Here is a 20,873-nt window from a genome sequence, read left to right on the forward strand (position 1 = left end):
CAAGAGGAGAAAGGACTAGGATTTCCGTCATGGGGAATTCCTTGGTTGGGGCGTTCCATGTTGTCAACCTACAGATCAACGCAGGAATAGGAGGTGATTATGTTCCGTTTAAAATAAATTTTATAACGACGCTTTAGACACAACTTGCTTTTTCACTTTTTAAGAGTCGAGAAAAAGCTAAAGATGACTCTAGTCTCCTTCGATGTTTTAACGAGCCCGAAGTGACAAATGCTCGGATGGACTTTTTTAGTTATAGAGTTTGAAAAAGGCCAAAAGAAACTGCTCTGGAGATCTAGGCAGAGGGTGTGCCAAACTTTTCGCAAAACCACAGAATACGTTTTACGGTACGAGTGGTCGATCTTCGTGAATGCTGTGTTCACTGCATTGCGATCAGTAGGGCGGCCGACACGGCTTCCTATGGATAAAGGCTTTGTTCCTATAGGGGTCTCCCAATATATACGTGACGGTACGTGGGAGCACAAGTCCGTATTGATACTTATCGCTTCACCGTGGAGGAATCACCCAACCACTCAACGCTAAGATATCACGTTTAACGACGCCGGAACACGTCTCTAGCTTAGACCTCTATATGTTTGTGTTATGTTTCAAAGTGTTGTTATGTAAATTCAATTCATTTTAAGTTGATCTTGTTTAGCAGTTTGCCTTTATGGATCACCACGAGATGTATAATACAACTCCCTAAATGCAGTCTAAGATGATAAGCAAGCTTTTCAATCTTTCAACTTTGAAAATCTTAACTACTGAGGGAAAAGAAACACATCATCTTTTCACACAGATCATAGAGCACACACTAATGCACTTTTTCCCAAATCAACATACAAGCTGTCAAAATGCACATGCACAATGCAGGTATTTCTTTTCTCTTTCTTAATGTTGATGTACTACAAAAAGAAAGCTGTTGTATAACTTTGAATTCAATTTCAAGTGAAAGCAAACAAGCTTTGTCCAAAATCAAAAGACACCTTAAGATTTACTTGTTTCAACACTAGAAATATATAAATTCAAACCATATGATGAAAGAAAAAGCTCAATCAGCTATGAACAGCAAACAAACTAACTCTTAAGATCAAAACGACACTTATCACAGGTCTAGATCTAAGAGGCCACAGCTAGACTAGTTCACTTTTCGTTATGGGAAACTGCAAATGATGTAAGAAATACACAAAGAACAAATATAGTTTCTTTATACAACCGAGGCGGAATAGTGGCAAAGAAAGGTGGTTTCAGATAGGTACATTGACTGATAACAAGCTACAAAAACAAGGATGAAAACAGGGCAATAAACAGCAGGGAACCCCAGTAGCACAAGGCAAAACTGGTTCAGCACAGGTAGTACACTGTCAGTTTGACATTCAGCGCAGGTAGCCCCTTCGGGACCTGCGATGAAATGCAGACTGCCTTCACAGTGCCTGCAATGAAGAGATAAACTTTCGTTTTTCTCAGTTTCCGGGTTACAGATTGCTCAAAAATTCACAGTTTTTGGCCAAATCAAAAGCTATCAATCAAGTACACACTAAAGGGTAATTAGGAGGATGAAAAGCTATCACTAAGAGCTGTTCAGAGTCCTTGTGGATCAGCTCTTCAAATCATAAACATGCCCAGAAACTGAGATAGAGTAGCTGCCCTCTACTTTGCATTTGAAAGATCCAAATGCAGTTCGATTAGGTACTCCCTGTGTTTAGGAAATGAATAGCAAAAACACAAACAACCAACAAGATACGATCCCCAGCGGAATCGCCAATTTGTTGTAGGGAAAAGTATCCAATACGGAATGACCCTATCCCACTCTAAGGGTGATAGTACCTCAGCAACAATCAAAGCAAAGCTATCTAAGATTTCTTCTTTATGAAAGTAAAATAGGGGAGAAAGAGATCCACTAACCGATGTCTTCCGCTAATGGTTGATCCAATCTTCTCTCCTAGCTGCTTGCTCCCAGCTCCTTGCTCTTTCACTGACCCAGCTACACCAAGATCCTGCAAAATGGCAAGAAAGGGAAACTACAAGAAGCATACATTCATAATTGATTCAAGGATTAGAATAAATCAAATACACAAGTATAACAATACACCATTGAGACACGTGCATATAGAAGAACCTCAAATGCTTTATTAATGGAAGAAGTAAAGTTCAGGAAGTGATACAACCATAAAAGGCCCAATCCAGCATCACCTCCCAGCAGACAGAAATCTCCTCTTCACCTCCTTCAAAGCAAATCACCCAATAGTTCTAAACTCAAACCAACAGCACTTCCTTACATTCACAAGATTCCCGCCTCCTTAGACCTCATGAGAGAGCTCTATATATAGGAGTTTTGGAGAAAGGATGAGTCAGCTTGAGGCTGGCATGAAGCTGACTAGTGTCCTCTCCCACTTCAGTTATTCTTCAGTTCTTGAGTCCACTTGGAGGTTCTTGCTTCCACTTGGAGATCTAGACCCTCTTACTCATCACTAGTCGAATTCCCTGATCCAAGTGTCATTTTGGAAGCTTCCTGGGCATTGACACCTTGAGAAATGACTATGCCACATGTCCCAACTCGCCCAACGCAGGTAGCCTTCTTTGCAGTTGACATTCAGCGCAGGTAGACAGTGGAGCAGTTGACATTCAACGCAGATGCTCAGTGGAGCAGTTGACATGATCCAGAATTGCCTTGTTTTTGAGTGTTTTCAGGTGGAGAACTGATATTCAGTGCTGTGGTTTGCTGACCTTGTTCCTCTAGGGGTAGGAACAACATGTTTAGGGACTTTGGATCCCTTAGATTATGGACATTTCATGCTTCATGCTGTAAGGCACAAAAATGTCTATAACAATTGCATATAACTATACGCATGCATAATGTATTGACCTTTTCATTTGTTACTTGAACAGGAATATCTTCGCCTGTAGATTATGTCTATAATATGCATGTACATAATTTCAGTTTGTCGTTTTACTTATGTAATAGCAGAGATATTGTTCTTTTTCACATCAGAGTTTGTATTTAGGCTGCCGACGAATGTTCGGCTCACTCTTGCCTTGATAATGGTTCGATCTCGCCACTGTTTGTTGCTATTTTGAGTTGTTATAAGAACGTAGCTATTCTGTTTTATGGTTCATTTTATTTCTTTAAACATTACTCGCTCCAGGGTACAGGTTTGGGTTGAATAGTTCCTATCTGTTTTAATATTTGGTTTACTGTCTGTATTACAAGTTCTCGGTTCAATATATTTTCAATGTTTACATTCTTAAATGGAAATGCAGTTATCGACTCTCCCGAGCGCATAGAGGGTTTTCTTTTATAGGGAATAAACAGTTTATTTCCCTCTAATTTATTTGGTTCACCACAGAAAGACAAAGTCATTTCTCAGTTAATAGTCTGACCGCAGATAGATAAGGTCATTGCGCAGTTAATAGGTTTACCACAGAAAGACAAAATCATTGCGCAGTTACTAGGCTTACCACAGAAAGATAAAGTCATTTCTCAATTTATAAGTTTAGTAAGCCATACCTGCTTAGCCGCAAACCTATATGTAATGCTTGTCTACCACCCATCCGTAGGAAGATCCTCCTCGATCTTCCACCCCCAAGCACATCTGCAGATCTCGTCTGCAATCTCAATGGCTATGCTAGTTCTCGCTATCTGATCCTAACCAGACATAGCGGATTCAGGAATTCTCTTCCTCATAAACATGCCATCTGGTCCCAACCAGACATAGCACTTTTCTTTCTTCCTTCTGCCATCTGATCCTAACCAGACTTGGCATTTTCCCCTTTTTCCTCTTGGGGACTCAACTCCCTCCTCAAGGCAGTTAGGGTTTCTTTTATTTAACCACCTTCACAGTGGTTAGCCACAGTTAATCATATACTCACATTGAATAATGATAGCACAATTAATTATCATAATGGTTAACAATACTTAACAACAGAGTTTATATATTTCACCAAATAGAGTTTATCTCACAGTAAAATTTACTAATTTACCAACATTACTCCTCACGAAGGGCATCACATAAAAAGAATTAATTATATATATAACTGATTTTAAATGTGTCGTGTTTTATAAAGATGGTTTATTGAAAGTAAGTAAAAGTATTCAAATTGTATGAGATTCAAAAGGGAGTAATTTAATGGAAGAGTTGCCTTAAGAGTCTATTTAGAATTGTGGCTAAGGAAAATCTTTTAGCTATAGGAGCAATATAATGATGTGCAATTTTTTCATACATAGAGGGTAAATAATGTCTTGGGGGTATGTTACCCAACAAACTTTGCTATTAGATCCTGGTTTAGTATCCATCTTAGAGGTGTCTAATGGTAATGCGCTATCTATTTTGTCCTTTAATATGTTTGATCCTATTCAAGTCTAATGGTAATGTGTTATCTATTTTGTCCTCTAATTCGTTTGATCCTATTCAAATAAAATTTAATTAAGCTTCAAGATATATTTAAAATGTAAAATATATTTGAAATTTTGTTCTAATTCAATTTTTAAGTTATCATATCTATTGCTATATCACTAAAGAAATGTATTTTTTATTTGCTATGAAATATAAAATATATGTTGTTAAATAAAAGTAAATAGTGATAAATATCTCTATTACTTATTTAACATTAAATTATAATAACTTATTTAACATTAAATTATAATAAATTTTTAAATTAGGTAAAAAAATAATAATAATAAATAAAAACATTTCCCATATCATTATCTTTCTTCTTCTATATACAAAAACATATACCAATTTACCAAATATATGTTCTAACTATCCTTATATATTATGAATTGACCGTTAAATCAAATATGTTAAGTAAAACATACTTCACAAACCATGCTTATTGGATACGGTTGATTTTCTCCTTTCCTTCGCAACTTTGACTTTCAGGAAAAGAGAATATCATTAATTTTATGAAGGTCGTCACGCCTTTTTATTGGGAAATGTGTGCGTATGGAAACGTACGAGGTCAGTTACATTTATTTATTTATTTGAAAATGCGGTTCCTCCTAGTCCTACTGGTTTAAACTTTACAGGTGCAGAGTTACGGTCAATCACATCATTTTACAGTATACTTTCGAAGATAAACTGAAGAGTCCCCGATCCAATTCTTGTTATATATAGATGTGAATTCTTGTTATATATAGATGTGACGAGCCTGTAGAGTACCTCATTCGTTGTGGGTGGCTAAGTTGCTAACAATGGCGAATTTGTTGTATTCTGAGCGCCTAACGCTGGAATGTGCCGAGTTTTACATTAAATTTGCCGTTGCTATCCTAGTTACATTAGTGGTGTCATGGAGTTTCTTGTTCCAAGTGAGAAAGCGGAGGTTGCCACCGGGGCCATTTCCGTTGCCGATCGTTGGAAACCTACACCTCCTGCTCGGACACCTTCCACACCAAGCCCTAGCAACTCTCTCTCTCTCAAATGTGGGCCTCTCATGTCTCTGCGCCTGGGGTCCTCTGCCCTCACCCTAGTCTTTTCCTCCGCAGATATGGCCAAGGAATTTCTCAAGAATAATGATCGCCTTTTCGCTGGCAGACCTCAATCCATGGCTGCTAAGTATTTGTCGTATAATTTCTCTAACGTGGGCTATGTTGCGTTTTACAGTTGCTCAGCTCCAAACGCCTGGATTCCTTCCGCTTCATAAGAGAGGAGGAAGTGTGTAGTATGATTCGTTCTATTATTGAAGACAGTGAGGGCTCTCATGTTCTCGTGAGCATTAGCAAAGCTGTGTCAACACTTGCGACTTCTATTATCTGCAGGATGGCCTTCGGCAGAAAGTACTCGGACCAACCGTTAATTGGAAGCATCAAAGAAAGTTTTCTGTTAGCCGGTACTTTCAATATCGCAGATTATATACGATACTTGGCGTGGCTAGATTTGCAAGGTTTGGGACGGGGATTCAAGAAAATACACAAGACGGTAGACCATTTCTTCAACAATGTGATAGAGGAACACATTGCGCGGAATGACCCCAACGTCACACCTGATCTTGTCAACGTTTTGCTGGCAATCTGTGTAGATAATGATACGGAGTTCCAAATTAAACGAAAACATATTAAAGGCGTCATTGCCGTACGTTACGTTAAATGTTTTTTCACATTAAAACATTCAATTGCAGTGACTTTAAAAAGTAAAGATTTATACATTGTTGGTAAGTGATGTACATTGTATTTGCAGGATATGTTCGCCGCGGGAACGGACACGTCATCGATTGCGATAGAGTGGGCAATGTCCGAAGTGCTGAGAAACCCGCCAGTGCTGAAGAAGCTTCAGGAGGAGCTTGAACGCGTGGTTGGAATGGAGCGTATGGTACAAGAATCTGACCTGCCTTGTCTCGTTTATTTACAAGCTGTGGTCAAAGAAACGCTTAGGCTCCACCCACTGGGGCCTCGTGCTATTCCCCATTTATCTTTGGAGGATTGCAGTGTATCGGACTATGAAATCCCTGGTGGCACTTGCGTTCTGCTCAACCTTTGGGCGATTGGGAGGAATCCAAAGTCGTGGGAGGATGCTGAAAGTTTCAAGCTAGAGAGGTTCATGGGAAAAGCTGGGGCGGCAGAGGTGGATGTAAATGTGCAGAACTTTGAGAGGATTCCATTTGGAGCCGGAAGGAGAGGATGTGTCACGCTCCTACACCTGCGGTGATCTTTCAACCGCTTGTAGCGAGGTGCGGCACCACCGAACGCTTTCTTTTTAACAATACTAACGTTTATGGACTACACCTACTCCAACACAAACTTATTTTAACTTATGTTCTCTTGCAACCAAGTAAAGAGTTATCCTTTATACTTTAAAGAATATCATTCTAAATCATTAACCATGTACACTAAACCGAGAACATCAACAATAAACAAGTACAAAGGGAGGGGCAACTCCCAGAAAGTCTGCCCAGCAATATATATTATAACAGCTTTACTTCAATTGTACAAATGCAAGTGATGCTTGACAAACTTCAAGCCAACACTTAGAATATTTTACATCAAGGCATAGAACAACCTTCTTACAAATTATGTGCACCTTTGCACAAAGTGAAACACTCACCCGAGCCTCCTAATTCACCTTGCCAAATCCTGCACACAATTGCCTGCACAATCTCCACCTCTCAACCCGGGTCAAAATTCCATCTCCACACAAGGGAAGAACTACACATAAGACATGTGTATTCTTCTTTTACCCCTGCGCAGCCTTTTTACCCCTATGCGTAGATTAGAAGTGCGAAGTTGCTTGGTGAGAATGAGGAGCAGTCCTCCCTTACTTATACGCATTCCACCCTTGCGTTAAGCCTTGGGCCGACCTCCTAAATTCTATCATGAACGCCCTCAAGTCCTTGTTTACCATGTCGGCTTGGGAATGTTTTGTTGTCCATCGTTCCACGCATATAAACCTTCGTGTCCTCATAACATGTGCGTTCAACACTTAGGCAATTTTCGTATGCTCCCTTTCGTCGCAAACTTCGTCGCAACTAACCGTAGTTCCGTCGCATTCTGCCTGCCCGTGCGCCCACGCGCCCGTCCGCGCGCCTGACTCGCCTTCGTGCACGATGCGCCCGGCGCTCCGCAGCTCGGAGGCCTTACATTCTCCTCCACCTGAAATCGTTGTCGTCCTCGACAACATACCATCAACCATGATATGGTCTCCTCCACATAAGGCAAACATCACCGCAACATATGTAGAACCACTGTCATCTGCAATACGTTGTCCATGTGTGTGTCTCCTCCAAAGTGAAGAGATCATCTCATCAAACCGACTCTCGATGTGCCCCATTCATTTCCATGGAGTCCTCTTCATCATCTGCAATGTGCCACCATCAATCATACCTGCTCCATGTGCTTGAGGGCTCACTGCCATGAGCAGCTAACAATGAGCCCACCTTCTTATTCACCTAAGAAGATGTAGAGGGAGCAGAGCCTGAAGGCTCCTCCTCACTAATCAATTCAATCCATCTATCAGGATCCTCAATCTCCATCCTTTGTAGATAAGCAACCCGGTCTTCCTTCTGGACATCCAGCCTCACATATACCTCATCATCATCATCATCATCATCCTCCACCAACTCTAGCCTTCTTGTTAAGTCCAAAATGCTATCTGAGAGTGATCTAATGACCAATGATTGTTCCACAAGCTTTTCCTCAACAGTGGACAACCGCTTCTTCTTCTTTTCCTTATCCTCCATTTGCATCACTCCCACTTTACAATGAGGCCTTGTTGCACCAATGGTAGGCACACCAATAGGTACATCTTCCCTTCCATCGTAAATGTAGAGCTTCTTCAAATGTGGTACAATCATAGCATCAAACTACTTCATAAACTCCATCCCCAATACAACCTCATAGTCATCAATCCGTACTATAGTGAAGTTCACCTTCCCGGTCCATTCATCAAGTGTAGTGTCCACCTTCTCAGCTATACCAAGGATGTTCATAGGAGGAGAATTCACTGTCTTCATTTGCGCCTTTGTCGGTACAAATTTCAGCCCAATTCTTCTTGCAGTATCTTCTCCCATGAAGTTGTGAGAAGCCCCACTATCTACCATAGTGAGCACATTAGTATCTCCAATCTTCATTTGAACATACTCTAACTTGTTTCTTTCTGGATCGTCCTTAGAGACTGCTTTTGTAGTAGCAGAAGCACCAAGTATCTGCATCATCCCCACAGAAGCATCATTATCCTCATCATCAGATTGTGCAACCATAGCCACCTTTAGTTTAGAGGGACAATTCTTCACTGTGTGTGGTCCTTCACATAACCAACACTTCAAAGGTTTCTTCATCTTTGCACCATCATCTGATTTTGGAGTATCATCTTTCTCCTTCTCTTTTGGCTTTTCGGACTTCTTCTTCTTGTCATCAGAAGTTTCCTCAAAGTGATCCACCATCGTATCAACTACAGCAAAAGCTTCTTCAAGTGTGTTGATCTTCTGCCTCCTTACCTCATTTCGTGCCCAAGGTTTCAATCCCATGATGAAGTTGAACACCTTGTCCTTCTCTGCCATGTCATGAAGTTCTAGAGCTGCACTTGAATACTCTTGCTGGTATGCTTGTAGGCTTCCTATTTGCTTTATGTACTTGAGTTTGGTCCTTGCTTCCCATGTGTCATCTTGAGGACTGAAGTGGGTCTGCAAGGCCTTCTTCAAGTCTTTCCACGAAGTAATGTCATCAACACTGCCATTGGAAATCTGGTCCACTCTCCTTCACCACCACATCTTAGCATCCTTTGTCAAGAACTGAGTAGCTACCTTGACTTGTGTCTCACCATCAACCAAGTTCAACCGCTCCAAGTACTGCTCCACGTACCACAAGAAGTTGCCAAGAATTGCTGCCTTCCTCATTCCATCATAAGATTCCGGTTCCTTGACCTTCATATGAGGCACTCCTCCACCTGAGTTATGCCCCACGACCTTCTTCACAATTGTAAGCTCATTCTTTGTATCTTCAAGAGTCTTCTTCAAGTTCTCAATTTCTGCAAGACCTTGATCCCTTGATTCCTCAACTTCTCTGACCCTTTGTTCGAGTTGTGCACACCTATATTCAGTGTACTCATTTTGTGTCTTGAGCTCATCATTCTGCATTTGAAGTCTATCGAGTTTCTCTTCAAAAGAAATCTCCATATTTTCAAACTTTACCAACACCCTTTCAATGAACTCCATAGGAGTTTCTTTGCCACCATGACTAGACCCGGCTTCCATCTCGACCAGCTTCTTCTTCCTTTGTGATCTAGTCTCGACCATACAAGAACTCCACCGAGTATCCTGCAACCTGAACCAACCCTTGTTCCACTTCGTGTGAAACGGTTTCCTTCACCTGCAAGTACCCTTATCTCTGTCTCGAGCAACCTTTGCTCTGATACCAACTGTCACGCCCCTACACCTGCGGTGATCTTTCAACCGCTTGTAGCGAGGTGCGGCACCACCGAACGCTTTCTTTTTAACAATACTAACGTTTATGGACTACGCCTACTCCAACATAAACTTATTTTAACTTATGTTCTCTTGCAACCAAGTAAAGAGTTATCCTTTATACTTTAAAGAAGATCATTCTCAATCATTAACCATGTACAATAAACCGAGAACATCAACAATAAACAAGTACAAAGGGAGGGGCAACTCCCAGAAAGTCTGCCCAGCAATATATATTATAACAACTTTACTTCAATTGTACAAATGCAAGTGATGCTTGACAAAGTTCAAGCCAACACTTAGAATATTTTACATCAAGGCATAGAACAGCCTTCTTACAAATTATGTGCACCTTTGCACAAAGTGAAACACTCACCCGAGCCTCCTAATTCACCTTGCCAAATCCTGCACACAATTGCCTGCACAATCTCCACCTCTCAACCCGGGTCAAAATTCCATCTCCACATAAGGGAAGAACTACACATAAGACATGTGTATTCTTCTTTTACCCCTACGCAGCCTTTTTACCCCTATGTGTAGATTAGAAGTGCGAAGTTGCTTGGTGAGAATGAGGAGCAGTCCTCCCTTACTTATACGCATTCCACCCTTGCGTTAAGCCTTGGGCCGACCTCTTAAATTCTATCATGAACGCCCTCAAGTCCTTGTTTACCATGTCGGCTTGGGAATGTTTTGTTGTCCATCATTCCACACATATAAACCTTCGTGTCTTCATAACATGTGCGTTCAACACTTAGGCAATTTTCGTATGCTCCCTTTCGTCACAAACTTCATCGCAACTAACCGCAGTTCCGTCGCATTCTGCCTGCCCGCGTGCCCACGCGCCCGTCCGCGCGCCCAACTCTCCTTTGTGCACAATGCGCCCGGCGCTCCGCAGCTCGGAGGCCTTACAGGATGCCCCGGACAGCGACTCGGAATGCTTGTTGTAGAGTTTGGGATGGCGCAGTTGCTGCACTGTTTCAACTAGAGGCTCCCGGAGAAAATGAATGGGCAGGAGGAGTTGGATATGAGTGAGAGGTTTAATGGACTGACACTGCCTCGGGCGCATGAACTCGTGGCTGTGCCAACTCCTCGACTCTCCGTACTCTGATTTTATATTTCAATAAAAAAGGTGAGACAGACAGAGAGACATTCTATGTTTATCGTGTTTGTATAACGTTAATATGGCGCTGAAATAAGAGACCTTTCGAAGCCGGTATTTTAGATATGATCGCCAAGCGCTGTGACGTGTATATTTTGATTATCCTAATATATATGGGGATAAGAATGTGGCTTTATTAATATCCGTTTATTGATTTTCAATTTTTAATTGTGGTAGATGATATTATTTGGTTTATGATTATATTTACGGATTAATATATTGGTAGTGATTTACTGTTTTTGAAGTTTTACTCGTTTGTAACTGATATTATTTTGGTTATGTTTGTATTTATTTATTAATATACTGAGAGTGAAACTGCTTAAAACCGAAGTTTAAAATAATGAAATTTAATGATAAGAAAGCGATATATGTTTTTTAGTTGTGTCAATGTCTATATATATATTTGAATTAAGTTGTTTTTACTTTTAATTTTAATATGAGATTTATGCCATTTTATTATATATACACAAAGTTAAAAAAAAAAAATTAATTTAAAACAATATTTTAAAATTAATATGGTTTAGTAATATTGAATTTCTTTTTATTTTTATTTATATAATATAATATGTATATAATATATTTAGTCGTATATTATTATATATAAATAAAATAAAAAAATCAAATATTTCTAAAACCCTAAAATTATTATAATTTTGATTCTTTGTATTTAGAATTAGCATATCATCAAATATTACATATATGGATATAAATAACCATATTATATATATATTTCAATATTAATTATTATATATTTCAATATATTAATATATTATATTTAATTGAATATAATATAATAAAAATAGGATTATTGATTATCTTTAATCTTTGTTTATTATATTTTGTTATATCGATAAATTAAATAAATGAGTCAAATATCATTAAAACCCTTATCAAATATAGCCATTATTAAGTCGATAAAAAAAAATATATCGAGAGCCTAGCTATGATTAGGCTTCTATTGTACAAGCACAAACTCAATAAGATATGGAAAGGGAGTTGAGCATATGGCTTGAAAGTGAAGGTAAGCGGGCTAAAGGCCAAGCGGGTTTTAGAAAGCAGCACTCAACAACAAACCACCTCGTTATGCTTAGGATCATTGTTGTAAGGCCTTCGAGCCGCGGTGCGACGGGCGCCGGGCGAGGTCGTGCACGCGGGCACGGGCGGGCGCGCGGGCGCGCCGAACGACGGAAGTGCGACGGAGTGCGGACGATAATGCGACATAAAGTGCGACGATAGTATGAAGGCTTATGCGGCTAAGTATGGAACGCACCACTTATATGCGATGTAAAGGTTACATGAAAGCCGACTTGTAAAACGTGGACATGTGGGCATATGTGCCAACTTGTGGGGTCGGCCATGGGGCTGCACACCCCTTAAAACATACGCAAGGATTGGTATAAGTAAAGGAGCATGAGGCTCATTTTAACACCAACGAATTCGAACATCACTTCTACGCATAGAGCAGAGGTAAATCTGCGCAAGAGGGGTAAAGGACTGCGCATATCTCATGCGTAGGTTATCTAAGTGCAGATTTGGAGTTTCTTATGCCGGTTGAAGTGTAGGCAAGCGTGCCGAGGTTCGGGTTGTATGTGCAGGACTTGGTAGAGAGGATAAGTGGCTCGGGTGAGCACTTCTCTTCGTGCAAGGGTGCACATGATTGTAAAAGGTTGTTCTATGCCTTGGTTGTAAAATATTCTAAGTATAGACTTGGAGTTTTGCCAAGTATACTTGATGATGTATTATTGAAAAGACTGATATAATATATTGTTGGGCAGACTGTTCGGGAGTTGCCCCTCCCCTTTATACTTGTTGCAATTGTTATTGTTCTCGGTATAATTGCATGATGATAATGAATGAGTATGGGCTTCATTAAGTATAAAGGATAATTGCATTTTACTTAGTTGCGAAACACAAGCTAAGTATGTTAATGTGAAAGTAGGCGTAGTCCACGAATGTTAGTATTGGTGAAAAGAAAGCGTTCGGTGGTGCCGCACCTTGCTACAAGCGGTTGGAAGACTACCGCAGGTGTAGGGGCGTGACAATTATGGAGGAATGCCGCAATGATAAATCCAATCTCTTTTCTTGCTTTGTGAACTTCTCGTTACACTTAGGATCATTGTGGAGGAACACCGCAATGATAAATCCAATCTCTTTTGTTGCTTTGTGGACTTTAGAAAGGCTTTCGATATGGTTCCTAGAAACAACCTTTGGAACATATTAGAAGAGTTAAAGGTTCCTTTTGAGTTGAGAGCTGCCACTATAAGGTTATACAAGAATGTAATTACAAAGTTAAAGAGCAATGAGGGGTGGTCGAAAGATATTAAGAGTTAAACAAGGTTTCCCCCTCTCCCCTATCCTATTTGGCATTTACATGGACAAGCTAGAAGGTTATTTAGAGGAAGCAAGATGTGCTGGCACGATCTTAGCTGGGATAGTCATCATCCTTCTTCTCTACGCTAATGATATTGTTCTTCTCGCAAGGTGCCCATCTGATCTTGATAAGCAACTTATACTTCTTAAGGATTTCTGCTCTACCATGGGTATGATTGTTAACACTAACAAAACAAAATTTATGATTATCAAATCCAAGGAGGACACTTACGCTAATTTTATGTATGACAATAGTAACTTGGAAGAAGTGTCTTCCTACAAGTACCAAGGCATTGATATTCATCACAAGTTCAACTGGAACTATAGCATTGAGAAAAGGATTAATGGGGGATGGAAAGCTTATTTTGGTCTTGAAAATAATTGTAAAACGACAAACCTCGTAATGTGGGATAGAAAGAAGTTCCTCTTTGAAAATTTAGTCACTCTGGTTATCTTATATGGATGTGAGGTTTGGGGTTGTAGCATCTCTAGAGAATCCTGGAGAAATATTGAGAAAATCTAGAAGCGTTTTATAACGTATAACCTCAAAATTAAAAGAAACACACCCTATCCTATTCTCCTTATAGAAGTGGGTCTTTCCCCTATCGAGAGCCTAGCTATGACTAGGCTTCTATTGTACAAGCACAAAATCAATAACATAGGAGACCATAGACTTCCTAAGCTAGCTTTAAATTCCAGCCAAAACCACCTAAGGCTCAAACGAGGTTGGTATAAAGACACCAGGGCCTGGTTAAACCATTGGGAGATCGACGAGAATGTTGCATTGCAAAACATTAATAACATTAAAAATATTGTTACTTCTAAGTTCAAAGAAAAAATGTGGTGTGAGAAAGATTTAGCAGCTAAAAGAAAATTAAGATATTATAAGGAGGTCATCAACCCCACCCTAGAAGATAAAAAGTATCTCTCAGTTTTAACTAGCTCAAAGAAGAAAATTAATATAGCCAATATTAGAACGAACTCTCATCAGCTCCATAGTGAAACACGTCGTTGGGCAGTTCCTAAAACACCATAGATGGAAAGGTTCTGCCATCTCTGTGAGAATACAAACATCATGGATGAAAAGCACTTCCTCTTAGAGTACCCCATGTACAACCACATTAGATCTCAGTGTCAAAATCTTTGTTGCAATACTAACCTTCCTAGCCTTTTATGTTGTCAAAATTACAGTGAGCTCGGGAGGCTTCTCTCCAAGCTTTTTGAGTATAGGAATAAAATCTTAAATCAAACTAAATAATTCGTTTCTTTAGGTCAGAAAGACCAAAATTTGGTCTCAGTGGACGTTAATCACCACCACCACCACCATCATCATATATATTAATAAAATAAACAATTAATAAATTAATAAAATTTATCTAAATATTATTAAACATTCCCTTCCCCAGTGAAATAATTCTTTATAGATTAAAAAAATTAAATTAATAATTTTTTTCCAACTTTATTATAATTTATAATTTATTTTTTAATATAAAATAGTTTATGAAATAGTTTTTTTCATAATATTTTACGTAAATTTCAAATATATCGTGATTTTTTGTTATTCAAAATATATTTTTGAATATATAAATAAATTAGACGCTACCATTAATTTTATATATTAAATAACTTAAACTCAAGTTTTTAAAAATCTATATTGATTTGATTTTAACATAATTTTTTTTTTCCCTTAAATAAACTAAACCATCCAAAAATTATTTCTTATTTATTATAATGATAAAGATTATTACTTATTTATTATAATGATATTGTTTTGAACTTTTCCTCCCTCATAATACACGAAAATAAGAAATATATGAAATTTTTTTACACAAAGGCTTTCCTAGATCTTTACCGCTTTAGTTGACAATAAAATTAATTATTAATTAAATTGACATTGTTGCAGACATTTCTTACCTCGTCAAATATAAACTAAAGTGAAACATATGAATAATTTTATTACCGTATGAATTTATCATGGAAAGATTTTGATAAGTTTATTATCAAATTTAGTCATCACTTACGTAGATCAACATCTAAAATAACGAGAACCTAGGATATTTAATTTTTATTTACTCTTCATATAGAAAATAAACAAAAGCGAGGATGTATGGTTTTTTATAAAATGTTTTTAATTTTTAATATTTTTTTGTGTTTATAATTATACACAATTATTTTATAATTAAAATATTTTTTTAATTTGTTTTTTTCTCTTTTATCTTTTCTTCTAATATTTTTTCCTTTAAACTAAATAAGAAAATTATAATTATTTTGAAAAAAAAATTATTTTATTTTTATTATTAAAAATATATAATATATGGTTTATAATATGAAAACAATATATTAGATTTAAATAGTGTATTAAAATAAATATTTTAATAATAGAAATAATAAATTGAATAAATTACATATTCAATGCATATATTTTGGCTTGTATGTAAATTATTTATGATTACATTCAACATTTACCTCAAAAATATTGTAGATATACATTTTCATGTTATTAGTCCTTGCCTTCGGCATAGCAGGGACTATAGCGATCGATCGTCGATCCATTTCATATTAATTAAGGCGTACCGTTCTACCCTGAAAATCCATCTAAAAGGAACATTAGTTCAGACCCTACGATTGATTTTAATATCTGTTCCATAGGGGGTAGTGGAAAATTATCCTTTTGGCAAGCTTTATTGAGATTTCGAAAGTCAATACAAATCTGAATATCACCATTTTTCTTTTTAACTGGGACCAGATTGGAGACCCATCTGGAATGTCTAACAGAAAAAATTATCTTGGATTTTAATAATTTGTTCAACTCAGATTTAATTTGGCTTTCCAAATCAGGATGTATTTTCCTCAATTTCTGTTGAATAGGATTTTCATCAGAAATCATAGGAATTGTATGCTGGATAATAGAAGTGTCATAGGGTTTAAGATCATCGTAATTCCAAGCAAAGACACTCTTGTATTGTTTCAACAATCGAATAAAAGTTGATTTTTCCTTGGATGTTAGGCCAAGACCTAAGTTGATGTTCTGTGGTTTCATGTCTATTCCCAGATTCACTAATTCATATCTTAGAGTTGAACTCTGAAGTTTTGAATTGGTGGACCATTTAAATCTATCCTTTAAGTCATATAGGTCCTCTAACTTGACTACAGATTTTGGTATAGCATTATTGTTGTTTTCTTGTTCCAGTTGTTTGTCATGTTGGTCTTCATCAATTATCTGATTATTGTAAGAGCCTTCTGAAGTCAGAAAGCTCACAATATCAGTCAGGGTCATTGTTGAAAACTCTCCAATTTGTAATGTTATTAGGAATAGAGGGTCTAAAGATTAATTCAATCAAGAATCTATCTGGGTTATAGTCCTCGGATGGAATAAGCTTGTAAGCTACATTAGCAAGGAGATCAGCACTTGCATTTTGGAGTCTGGGAATGCATGAAATATTAAATGCTATAAAGTGTGAGGTGAGGTCTTGTACTAAAGATTGATAGTGTTTCAAGTGTCCCGACAGACAATGTATAGTATTTCTTACCTATTTAATAATAATCTCAGAGTCTCCAAATACTTGCAGATATTTGAAATTAAGCCCGATTGCTTTGTATAACCCTTGAACTAATGCTTCATATTCGGTGGTGTTGTTTGTGCAATCGAATTCAATCCTACATGCTAACATGGTTTTCTCTCCTTGTGGACTAACTAATATACAACCTGCTCCTACTCCATCGTTGGATTTAGAACCATCAAAAAATAATTTCCAAAACAAGGTTCTATTTACAGGTTTATCTATATAATTGATGCATCTAGAAGTGTCAGTTTGAGAGAAATTTTCTATCTGAGATAAAACAGAATTTTCCAAGAAAGGTGACATATGAGCCTTGAAATTATCTAAGAATGAATCAACAGAATAGTTTCCGATAATGTTGTTGCTATATGCTACTGGCTCGTTTTCTCCTTCTAACTCTATCACTATATACTTTTGATGTTTCTCTCGTTCAAACTTGATCTGATTAGGTTTGCCATTGTAGGGGAGCCACATATGAGACCAGTCGGTCGCAAAGTAACCGTGAAGCTTTTATGACCAATCCCTACTAAGGATCAATCCATAAAATTTAGGGATGTCTGTGACAAGTATATCAATAACTTGACATACCTTTGGGTTTGACGAAAGTCTTATGGTGACTTGATTAAGTTCACTGATAACCTCGACTTGAGACCGATCTAGCTGTACTATTCGTACTGCAGATTTCTAAGGTTGGACGTTTAACTTTGCGCAAATTGTCTTAGGTAAAATGTTAGATGATGCACTGGAATCAACTAGACAATTGTGCAAATTTTTATTGAAAACTTCAAAAGTAAGGAGAAATGGCAGAGTATGGGATTTGGATCTTCCGCCAATTAGAGCAATATCAGTCGGATCGACTTTATTTGAAATGCTAGTCGGAGGTCTTCCCATTTCATGAGTAGCTTGTGAAATTACAACAGCAAGGAGAGGCATAGTAGGTACTGCCTTCAACTCCTTCAAGAGTAATTTCTGTTGATGTTTTAATTTACTGAGCTCGTGAAGAGTAATGATTGCTCTAGTTTTCTTCATATCTTCATCAATGTTATATTCCATTTCATTTGAGATGATAAGCGTTTTAGATGAAGATAAGGAATTAGATTGAATTGGGTTTGTCTGAGTAGACTTCGGTGAGGATTTCTTACCTACTACTTTATCCTTGGGAGGTGGAATTGGGTTTTTCTGTTTAGCACTGGATTGTGGAGGATCAAGTTGATTTCTACTTCAAGTAGAAATAGGTAATGCTTCTTGATCTTCCTCATTTGGAAGAATGAAATCCCACATTCCTTGTAGTTCTATGATTTCTTCATCGTCAGTCTGTTCCTCATTTGAAACTTCTTCCTCTTCCCCTTCCGATTCAACATTTGTTATAGCATTTGGAGGTTTTGGATCAGTTGAAGGGTTTCTTTTATAGGGTCTAAATGGTTTCTTGGAAGAGGTTTTTGCTACTTGTTTCTTTATATCTACCATTTCATTAGACATGGTCTTCAAAACCTTTTGCAATCCTTCTAGGTCGAATGGGCCCTTCGATTGTTTCTTCTTAGAATCATCTCTAAATGACAATTTTTTAGACTTCCTTTCTTCTACAATGTTTTTCTTTTGTACAGCTAGGATACGTTTCTCTATAGCTATTGCCTCTTTCATGTTTTCCCCTAACGTCGGCTTGGAAGCTTTATCTACAAAGATGGTTGAATTTGAAGGTAAAGCAGAAATATACCATTCATTTCGGACTTCATTGCTAGGCTTAGATGCTGCTGGTATTTTGTTCAATAATTTATTAAAGCGAGAGTTGAAATCCTTATTTCATTCCTTTGGTTCAACTTTTAAATTTGAGAGGTCCTTTATTAAGGTTGTTGTTGACCTATCATCTCCAAATTTTGTTAAAAACTGATCTTAAAATGTATCCCAGTTATTAATGGAGTCTGTTTGTAAAGAAAAATACCTGGATCCTATTGCTCCTTGTAAAGTATAAGGGAATAATCTTACAACTATGTCCTCTTTTGTTACTCCATTCAAAATAATAGATAGCATAAAATTATTTATGTTTTCCTCAGCTAATTGGCCATTGTCAGGATTGAATTTTGGCAACCATTTTTCAGGATGTACTAGTAATTGAGATAAAGGTGCATGCATTCTTACAGCTCCTAGATTGGCCCATGGCCTTGGTGGTGGATTTCCTGCCATCATCGAGGTATGAGTAGGAGGAGGTGTGGCAGTAGTTGAAGGTGATTGGGTAGAGGAGGATGTTTCTCCTGTATCTGTATGAACCACAATCTGGAGTTGAGGGATGGATGAATGAACTTGTGATTATATGGATGGGACGGTAGACGAAAATGATGATAGAACATCACTCTGAGATTCTGCTGATATTTTCCTAGCTTTCTTATGACTCGGTAGAGGAAACTCAATTGGTGCGATTCCTAGCTTTTCACTTTGTGCTCTAGTCAGTCGTTGAGATGGGGTCAGATGAGAAGTGACACTACCTTGGGATAACTCAGATTCTTCTTGAGATATAGAAATCCCCTATAACTTATGAATTAAAGTTTTTTACTCAGGGGGATCTGAAGAAGAATGATCTAGCCTGTTTGGGATTTCAGTAATGTGCTCTGTATTTTTCTTTACAACTTCTGGTTTAGAGATGGAAGAATTGGAATGCGAACGAGAAGTTGAGTGTGATGGTGAGGGAGTTTTACTCTTAGAATGGTGTGAAGATGTAGATTTACTTGCCATTCACAGTCAAGCCCTCCTTCTAGTGCCAAAAATGTTGAGGGCTCGAAAAATCGGGACTCCAACAAGGGGGATAACCACCCAGTCCGAACCTTAAGACAACTCCTTTTCCATTTGGAATAGTGGCTCCGACTGGGGATGATGGGACCAGTTTCCCAATCTATTTATGATGTTTGTGCTAAGGGAATGATTTTTATCTTTTTTGGATTTTATGGGGTGAATACTTGTCCTAAATCTAATCTATCTTCTAACTATCATATGCAATCTATCATAATCAAAGAAAACATCTAATTTTAAAACTATCCCAAGAGTAATGTTTATGTATGCGATTTAAAATGATTTCTAAAAGCGACTGATAATGAAGATCATTCAATCACAATAAGAAGAGAATCCATTTAAGAATGATTGTTCCGTACAAAAAGTTAGCCGAAACAATATGAGAAATATGTCGAATAAAGAGTCATTCACATATTCAACATAAAGACTAAGTCATCACCATACAAAAGTGCAATAATGATAACTAAACATTTAAACTTTCATACATAAATAACTGAAATGATTTATTGCTTGACACACAAGTAAAAAGCATTAGAAGATAAAAGTACCATTTGTAATACGTCCTACTCATGAGTTGCAGCAATATTGATTTATCTTCAAATCACTTAACATCAACTAAGAGTACAAAAGTGCAATTTCAGCAGCAGATGTTAAGCTCAAATAGAAAATAAATCTCGTTCAATTGATTTTATCAAAACCTCCTCAATGGGGGGAAAAATGCACGTTCTGAAGAATGTTTTTGATAAAACTCTGGACCCCTCTCTAAATGCATGAGAGGGGTTTAAATACTAATCTATGAAAAAAAAATATTACAAAAATAGATGAGGAGGTTTAAACGACCTGCCTCATTTTAAGCAAAAACAAACAAAAACAAAAACAAAATGTATCTATGACTAATCTTGCATCTAATTCTTTAGATCACAAATATCGAGCATTGGTTTTAAGAGTGTCGGTTGGCCGACCTCAACTTTTAACTATCCTGCAAATACTGCGTTGGTGAGAGCTGGCACTATCTTTTCTGCGGAAGTCATCAGGAACTTTAAAGTCATCCATTGGCTATGTGGTTTCACCAGGTACTGCCAGTATGCTTCCCAGTTCAATTTGTTTACTTATTT

General features: G+C 37.6%; 1 pseudogene; it reads left to right on the top strand.

The window, feature by feature from the left end:
• The first annotated feature begins 5,162 nt into the window (after positions 1 to 5,162).
• On the top strand, positions 5,163 to 10,996 carry LOC149233305 (cytochrome P450 71AU50 pseudogene; annotated as a pseudogene).
• The last annotated feature ends 9,877 nt before the right edge of the window (positions 10,997 to 20,873 follow it).

This window comes from Pinus tabuliformis, chromosome J (assembly GCF_031772625.1).
Source record: "Pinus tabuliformis cultivar Carrire ecotype Pingquan chromosome J, CPIR1, whole genome shotgun sequence".
Classification (NCBI taxonomy): domain Eukaryota; kingdom Viridiplantae; phylum Streptophyta; class Pinopsida; order Pinales; family Pinaceae; genus Pinus; species Pinus tabuliformis.